The sequence below is a fragment of the Lissotriton helveticus genome, chromosome 2_2, assembly GCF_964261635.1.
Source record: "Lissotriton helveticus chromosome 2_2, aLisHel1.1, whole genome shotgun sequence".
NCBI lineage: Eukaryota > Metazoa > Chordata > Amphibia > Caudata > Salamandridae > Lissotriton > Lissotriton helveticus.
Window position 1 is genome coordinate 38913267 of NC_136060.1, and position 7975 is coordinate 38921241.

The 7975-nt window shown below is 41.7% G+C and overlaps 1 long non-coding RNA gene across 1 annotated transcript; it reads left to right on the forward strand.

The window, feature by feature from the left end:
- The first annotated feature begins 6912 nt into the window (after window positions 1–6912).
- LOC144821726 (uncharacterized) lies at window positions 6913–7583 on the forward strand. Its single transcript, XR_013608406.1, has 3 exons — window positions 6913–7010; window positions 7106–7214; window positions 7304–7583. It is a non-coding gene; the product is annotated as an uncharacterized LOC144821726 (long non-coding RNA).
- The last annotated feature ends 392 nt before the right edge of the window (window positions 7584–7975 follow it).

Here is a 7975-nt window from a genome sequence, read left to right on the forward strand (position 1 = left end):
TCAAAGAGTAAAACCAAATCACTACTTTGTAAGGAAACACACAGGGGAAAAGGGGAATGGAGAAATAATAAAAGTACTGCTGTCTATATCAGAAATGCCTCTGCAGAGTTGTTCTCATTGGAAGTAGAGTGCCACCCGGTAGGAGTGCCTTAGATGCAAGAGAGAAGAGAAGTCTGTTTTGTCATTAATATTCTCTAGTTACAAACAGTATGATCAATAAAGTACTCGTTAGCAACAAGACACATACTCACATCCACTCATAGCAGCAGCAGAGAAAGATAATGTATTCATGAAGATTTATTCCAATACGGAATCCTAGAGGTGGACAATGATTCAATAATAGCACACTCTTGTCTCAAAAAATAAGTTCCTTCAAAGAAGCGAGGCCAACAATAGCAGATGATTTGCAAACGACTAAAGAAATGCAAGGAGCATAAGCGGCTGGTTACTTATCTGCCTGCTCGATCTCTGTAATCCTCTCTTTCCTGTTCGCTTCTGATACAGGTAAAAATAAATACATTTTGTGCAAACACACACAGAGTTAAGCCCAGCAACTTCTATGCAGAAGTTTCAAGTTAAAAGCTGCTTTAGGCCTCAGTAGAAGTATAGGCCCAGGCCTCTGCACGAGAAATAGGTCAGAAAATAGCATGTTACAGTGACAATGAGTTTAGCTGAACTTATCAGGTCACACAGTTTGTTGATAGGTCAGAAAATGGCCTGCAGTCACAAAGATAAGCTACTGCATGAAGCGTAGATCATATCTTCTTCCAGATTCGGGAAACCAGTAGTGTTTCAAATGTTGGAACTACAAAAACCACAAGCCCATCTGCTAGAGAGACTGAGCTGGAAGGTGTCAATGATGTCTTTTGCAAATGTGTTACTAATGCATGCACACATAGATTAAGCACGCAGAGAGGATGGACTGGCACAGGTGCAACTCAGAAGTCGCTTCAGTTGCAAACCACATGTCACACCTACACAATGCTAGGCATGATGGATGAAACCACAGGTCAGAGGTCAGATAAGCATGGCCAAAAAGCGTTCAGCAAAAATATAACCACTTGCTTCACAGGAAAACATGTTTGTAAAAAGAATGAGGATAGGAAAACCACCGAGGAGGTTTCCGCCAATATGAGAAGTGAGGGCCATGTGGCCCATATCTATATGTTTTTTGTTTTCAGGAAATTTTTGTAACTGCTGATTTCAATCTACTTATTTGTGACGTAAATCCTATGCTTGTGGCTTTTTTCTCTTTTGGTTTTAGAGTATATAAGCCACTGCTTTTGAACTGTTCGTTGGACATCAGATTCCAGTCTCTGCTGAGCCTGGCTGATCTCCCCAGCTGATTAATGCATTACACCATATTGTATTGTCAAGCTGCTCCTGTGTTATTCTTACAGAGATCTTTTCCCTTCAACACTTCACAGCGAGAGGAATTGTTCGGTGTCATTGGTTGTTAGTACTGGGAGACGCAATCCTCTGTGTCCCAGTGTGTAATACGGAGCAAGAGCCGAGCACAGGCAGCCCTCCTCTGATGTCAGGGAAGTGAGCCAGCAGCCGAATAGACAACCGGTGTCCTACGAAGAAATGCGAATGTGCCTTTCTCCAACGGACATGAATTATCCCCTTCCCGGAGCTGCGGTGGAGAAAGCAAAAATAGAAAATCAAGGTAACAAGCATCCTCCTTGTAACACGAAGAGCTTAACTAGAACAGAGAAAACCCAGACAACAGATTGTTAAACACCGACCCCTTCCGGGAGAGTGGTTTCATGATTCCCCAAAATCTCCTCCCTGATGCCTCTGTATATACTCCCTTTCGATGTCTATATCCATCTGAATGTTCTGCATCAAGCATCAAAGAGGGCTTCTTATGGCGGTAAAACCCACCCCTAGCCCAGGCACCAGCACTACCTGAAAATGCAACTCCTATATAGATGAGCATGGTTGTGGTTTTTACTGTATTATAATGCTTTCAAACGATTTTCTTAGAACAAACGTTTGATTTATCACATTATCACATAATCTGTATAGCACTTATATATATTTATCTGTATCCTCCAAGGTTCCTGTCAGTCTCTGTTCTGCCTGCGCATGCGTAATGGCAGGGTAAGTTGTCAGGATGTCAGAACCACCGCAAGACGCACCCGCAGCCATCATCGGTGTGGCATGAGTATATAATGCAAACACCTGTGATCTGGAAGGTGTTTAGCCTTCCAGATGGTTGGAGAATGCGGACATGAAACTAAGGATGCTTACCTGTTTCCTAGATGCTCCAGTCTTCATCAATAAATACATCAAAAAAGGGATCATCTCTCGCAAAGGTTTGTGGCTTAAAATCCTTGATAAACGAAAGATGGCTTCAGTGTTTCTACCCAGGTCCTGTGATTTCCAGCTTAAGTTGAAACTAAAAAAATACCCAGATAATTAAAATCTTTTGCCTTATTAAGTATGCCCCCCCATTTCCGAGGAGTTTAGATTTTTTGTTTGTAGACCCATTTGTCACTGCATACGATTTTGACTAATTTATTTTATCATCCAGCCCCTCCATACACTGTGAAATTGTCTAATAAATTCTGAAAAGTATTGGGTGTGTGGGCAAGCTAAACTGCATTGTCTGCCTATAGGATTATTGGTAATGATTGCCCATCAATCTTTGGCACATTTGCCCCTGCTTTTAAAATATGTTTGGTTATGCCATTGATGTAAACCAAAAGCAAAAATGGGGCTAAAATGCATACTTGTCTTATCCCTCTATGCAAAGTTAATTCCCCTTGTGGGCCGTAATGAACAGCGATCTCAAAATCATAGTGCAAACAGGGAATAAATGTCTAATTCAAAACCCATTTTCTGCATTATTACTCACAATTTTTCCCTGTTGACTAAGTCGAAAGCACTTGAAAGATCAATAAAGGCCCGATGGATTGCCCCTTCTTTACCTTTTACATATTTGTTGATTATATGGTGCAGATTTAATGTTTTCTTGATGGTACCAATACCTGATCTAAAACCAAACTGTACAGGAGTTAAAATCTTGTTCTCCTTAGTCCAGGTTTTTAAGCACGCCAGGATTACCCTCCTCATGCAGTAGCATCTATCAGGGAGATTGGTCTATAAAAGGTTGGTGATAATATATCCCTTTTTTATAAAATGGGGATTAAGAGAGCAATCTCTATTATTCTGGAATTATTGCACCGTTAGGGCTAGGGGCTTTTCCTGGAGATGACAATTTCAATGCCCTGACAACCTCATCCAATGTTATGGGCAGGGATAAAGGCACTGGAGGTAAGTCGGAGAGCAGCAGCCTAGGGGGGTTGTCCGCGGGGACCCCATCTAACGCAGACTACTGAAAGATTCCTGAGAAATGAGTTACCCAACCAACTTAGGGATCAAGGCTTCCATGCCTGGAGAATTATGGTCTGAAAAGAAAGGGTCATTTATGACCTCCCAAAACTTTGTGCTATTCCTTGAAACAGCTGCGGCTCACTAGTCTTCCAGGCATTTGACCTTGTCTCCGGAGAAGTGTGGCTCACTGGTTAGAGGAGGCAGACCTGGAAGCAGAGGTCAGCCCGGGACCAGGGTTCAATTCCCGGCTCGGCGGGGTCTTGAGTCCTAAAATGTCCATGGACTCGACAATTCTCGCTCCGGTGCCTACTCCATTCATGGGTTCACACTCTGCGACTCTGGGCAATAGCTTGCTTAATCTCCACAACGGTCCCTCGCGGTGGGATGCCTGGCTTTCACCTTGCGGATACCCTGCCGGGGCTATCTCACAGGGGAATACCAGGACGGGTTCCCTAAGCAAGCGCTTAGAAACCGCTCGGTGATTTGCGCTATATAAATTCCTGTACATTTACATTTACATTTACATTTACATTTACATCTCCCTTTTTGTTGCCTCCACTTTTCCATTATATTCACGTCTCGCTTTGCGCACATCCAAAGTATGTCTGGGGACAGATTATAAGGTATGCGTTAGACGTTTATGAGCGACAGAGCATGCTGTGTTAAATCCTTACATTTAGAGATAACACGATTAACAACAAGACCGCTCAATACGAGAAAGACTCTAAATCATTTACATTAGAGAAAGCCTACCCTTTTTTGAAGGAGGATTTTTATTCGCAGGTCGATTCACGCGGAGCACTGTATAACTATCAAGGACGGTCCCGCAATCGATTCAAAACATTCTCTGAGACATCGTCTTCATCTGATTCTTCGGGCACTGAGGCAAGAGGGAATACCAATAAAAAACAGGTCTCTTTTTTAGAGAAGGGCCAACAAGGAAAACCACGAAACAAAATACCATGGGAAATGCGTACCCGGAGGAACGTTTACAAAACATAGAAATGTCTTCCTCTATAGTTAACTTGTCAAATAAAATCTTAACCAGAGACGAAGAGTCTGTCCTCAACTTGGGTTTAAAGTTTGTCCCCAATCATCAACCTGACTTCACCAAAACCAAGATGGAAGCCATTGCCTTCTGTCGGAAAGTGCGATTAAAAGCCTTTTTCGCTACCCAGCCGCCTCCTCTAGAGATTGAGACAACAGGACTGCGGAACAAATCTACCTTTATTCCCAGTTATAATATCCCTAAACAGATTTTGGCATTTGAACAAGTAGTCTTGTCCTCTATTAATAAACTTGAAAAGAACAAAATGTTTGTCAAACCGAACATCAGTAGAGGCCAACGCCAAGCGATACAAAATCTTAGAGCGGATTCATCTATTGTAGTGAAAGCTGCAGATAAAGGCGGTGCCACTGTGTTGTGGCCAAGGGAGAAATACATTTTGGAAGGTGAATCACAGGTCAATAACCAGATATGGTATAGGAAAGTTGATGTAGATCCAACTAAAGACATACTAGGGACAATAACGCAATTGATTGCGAGTGGTGTTGAAGAAGGGTTTGTGGGCAAAAAGGAAGGTGAATTTTTGGTTAAAAAATTCCCACGTACTCCTATATTGTACTTTCTGCCCAAGATTCACAAAAATCTGAATGACCCCCCCGGACGTCCTATCGTCTCGGGGTGTGACTCTTGTCTAGAGCCACTGTCCAAATATGTGGATTTTTTCCTAAAGCCCTTCATCTGTAATGTGACATCATACCTGAAAGATACGACCGATTTCCTCACTAAAATAGAGGGCCTAGAATTTAATCCACTTGAGGAAATAATGGTCACTATGGACGTCACGTCGCTTTATACGCAAATCCCGCAAGGGGAGGCGTTAGAGGTGATGGAGATGTACCTTGACACAAGAGACCGACCTCATCGAGTGCCCACCAGATTTATTCTGCAGTTGGCTGAACTAACCCTTAAAAAGAACTACTTTTGCTTCAATGGCGAGTTCTTTTTTCAAATCAAGGGGACAGCCATGGGATGTCCCTATGCGCCGGAGATGGCCATATTATTTATGGCACAGTATGAAGAGAAATTTGTGGCAAATAACAACCCCTACAAGAAATGTATAAAACAATGGCTAAGATACATTGATGACGTGTGGCTCCTGTGGCAGGGGAGCCACACCGAATTGATGGAATTTCATCAATGGCTAATACAACAAACACGGCGACATTAAATTCTCTATGGAACAAAGCAATTTGAAAATGACATTCCTAGATGTGGAAGTTAGCTGCATTGACGGTCGTTTAAAGTCATCTCTTTTTAGAAAAAAGACGGACAAAAACACTATTCTCTACCATAGGAGTGCGCATCCACGCAATTTAAAAACAAATTTACCCTACGGGCAGCTACTCCGCATCAGAAGGAACTGCTCTGATGTCACAGACTATGACTTACACGGAGGAAGATTTTGTGAGGATATGAAAAGCAGGGGCTACCCTAGGAAGCTGCTGAAACATGCTTTCAAACGAGCACGCTATACCCCGAGAGAATGTCTATTACAAAGTAAAGTGAAACCCGAAATGGACAAATTGGTTTGTGTAACAACATTTGGTCCACATACCCATAAAATTCGACAGACCATACTTAAAAATTGGCATCTGCTGGAGGGCTTAGAATGCCCCTTTCCCAAACCGATTTTTGCTTTTAAAAAAAACCGCAGCATTGGACAGCAACTGGTGCGTGCGGACGTCACCATTGAAAAACCTAAACATGACTTATTGTCAATGTGGGGATTCAAGCCGGTCGAGGGACACCATAGATGCGGCAACTGTGTCTCTTGTGACACAACAATCGAGGGAAGTGAATTCACACACAAAAATGTCAGGTGGAAGAACCAAGGGTTTTCAAACTGCAAAACACGGAATGTCGTGTATGCAATTGTCTGCGGATGCGGAAAATTGTATATAGGAAAGACTAACCAGCAGGTTAATACCCGAATAACACAGCATAGGTCACGAATAAAAACAAAAGTGCTAACCGCTCCAATGGTACAACATTTTGTTGACACTGGACACACTGAAACAGATTTCACGTGGACGGTTTTGTACACAGTGACTCGAGCCCAATGTATTAAGGATGTGGACGATGTCTTATTGAGGAAAGAAGCGTATTTAATCCTGCGCTTCAATAGTTTACAAACTGGACTAAATTCGATGTCTGAGATTTCACGATTGTAATCCGCTTTGATAGAATACAGTGCTCAAGTGGAACCTTTTATGTAGACTTTTACTTAGGAAAATATCAGAATGCAAAATGGGACTCCAACTCCCATAAAGCCCGGATAGCCCTGACAGTCATGTGACAGTCATGTGACACGCATTGACGATCACATGTCTGCTTTTTAAGATGGCGACTTAGTCAAACGAGTGACTCCCTGGATTGGTTTGGAGTGCACTTGGGAGCGTGTGTTTCTTCAAGATCACCAACATTTAGGTAAGCACAAAGATAGGTAACGCTTAGTGATACCGCGCATGACACAGGAGCGGGCTCACACTGTCCGTGTTTGTCATTTTAGAACATAAAAACGAACATAAAAACGAACTGAAACCGGCTAGAAGTTAGAAAAACAGGGGAACTGCATTTAAACAGCCCAAGCGCCAACAATAAGGTAGGCACCCGGTTCTGTTACCCGTTCTACTCGTTCTAAACCGCTGTTTGTAAAACCGATTGGAATAGTTGAGTGACTTTAAACTCTCCTTGTAGGTGCAATAAGACGTGTCCACCGCCGGCTGGCGGGTGGGAGCTGATTTTTGTCCCACGCACGGCTGTTTCAAATATTTACCAAACAGAAGTGCAGACTACTGGTTTGAAGGTAATTTTCCAAGATTGTCCTTTGGCCATCTAGGCGCAGGCTGTCCTGACCATTACTATATTGTAATTTGGTTCGTTGTAATTTTCTAGAACCGAATCTACATTGATTGAATAAGATCTCTTGAAAATTGAAAACCCGCTGCCAACTTGAAAATAAAGGTACACGTTTTCTAGAAAGTCTTGGTAGGGGGCAATGTATATAGGGGACGAAAATGAGGATTGCAAAATCTCACTCATTTTCTTTGTACATAATTTTCAGAAGAATAATACGAGAAAGCCCTGATGAGAACTTGCCAAATGCCAGAGCGAGTTCGAAACGCGTCGGCAATAGCAGAAAGGAATTGGCAATAGCAGAAAGAATTCAAGTTTATTTATCAGACAATTGAAAATTTGTATTTGTTACAATTCATTTTGTTTTCTTTTCCTTACTGCAAATAGCTTCATTGCTTAATATTACATAACGACTGATGCTTCTCGTATGACCGTATTTGTATATTTATGTACACTTAATGATTGGATGTCATTTTGTCATATGTATTTATGTATTTTTGTTAAAATTCTTTGTCAAATGCTTTTGTATAAATTGTATGTACGTAGTGTTTTTCTCATGCAATCAATGCTTTAACTTAATGAGATTTATATGAAAAAGTAAATGGTTTAAATAAATTCGACCATACAAATCAAGGATTTGGTTTGTTGCTCAAAATATAGCTATCAAAAATCGCAGGGGCAGCATTTCTCTTTTTATAAATTATTCTATGG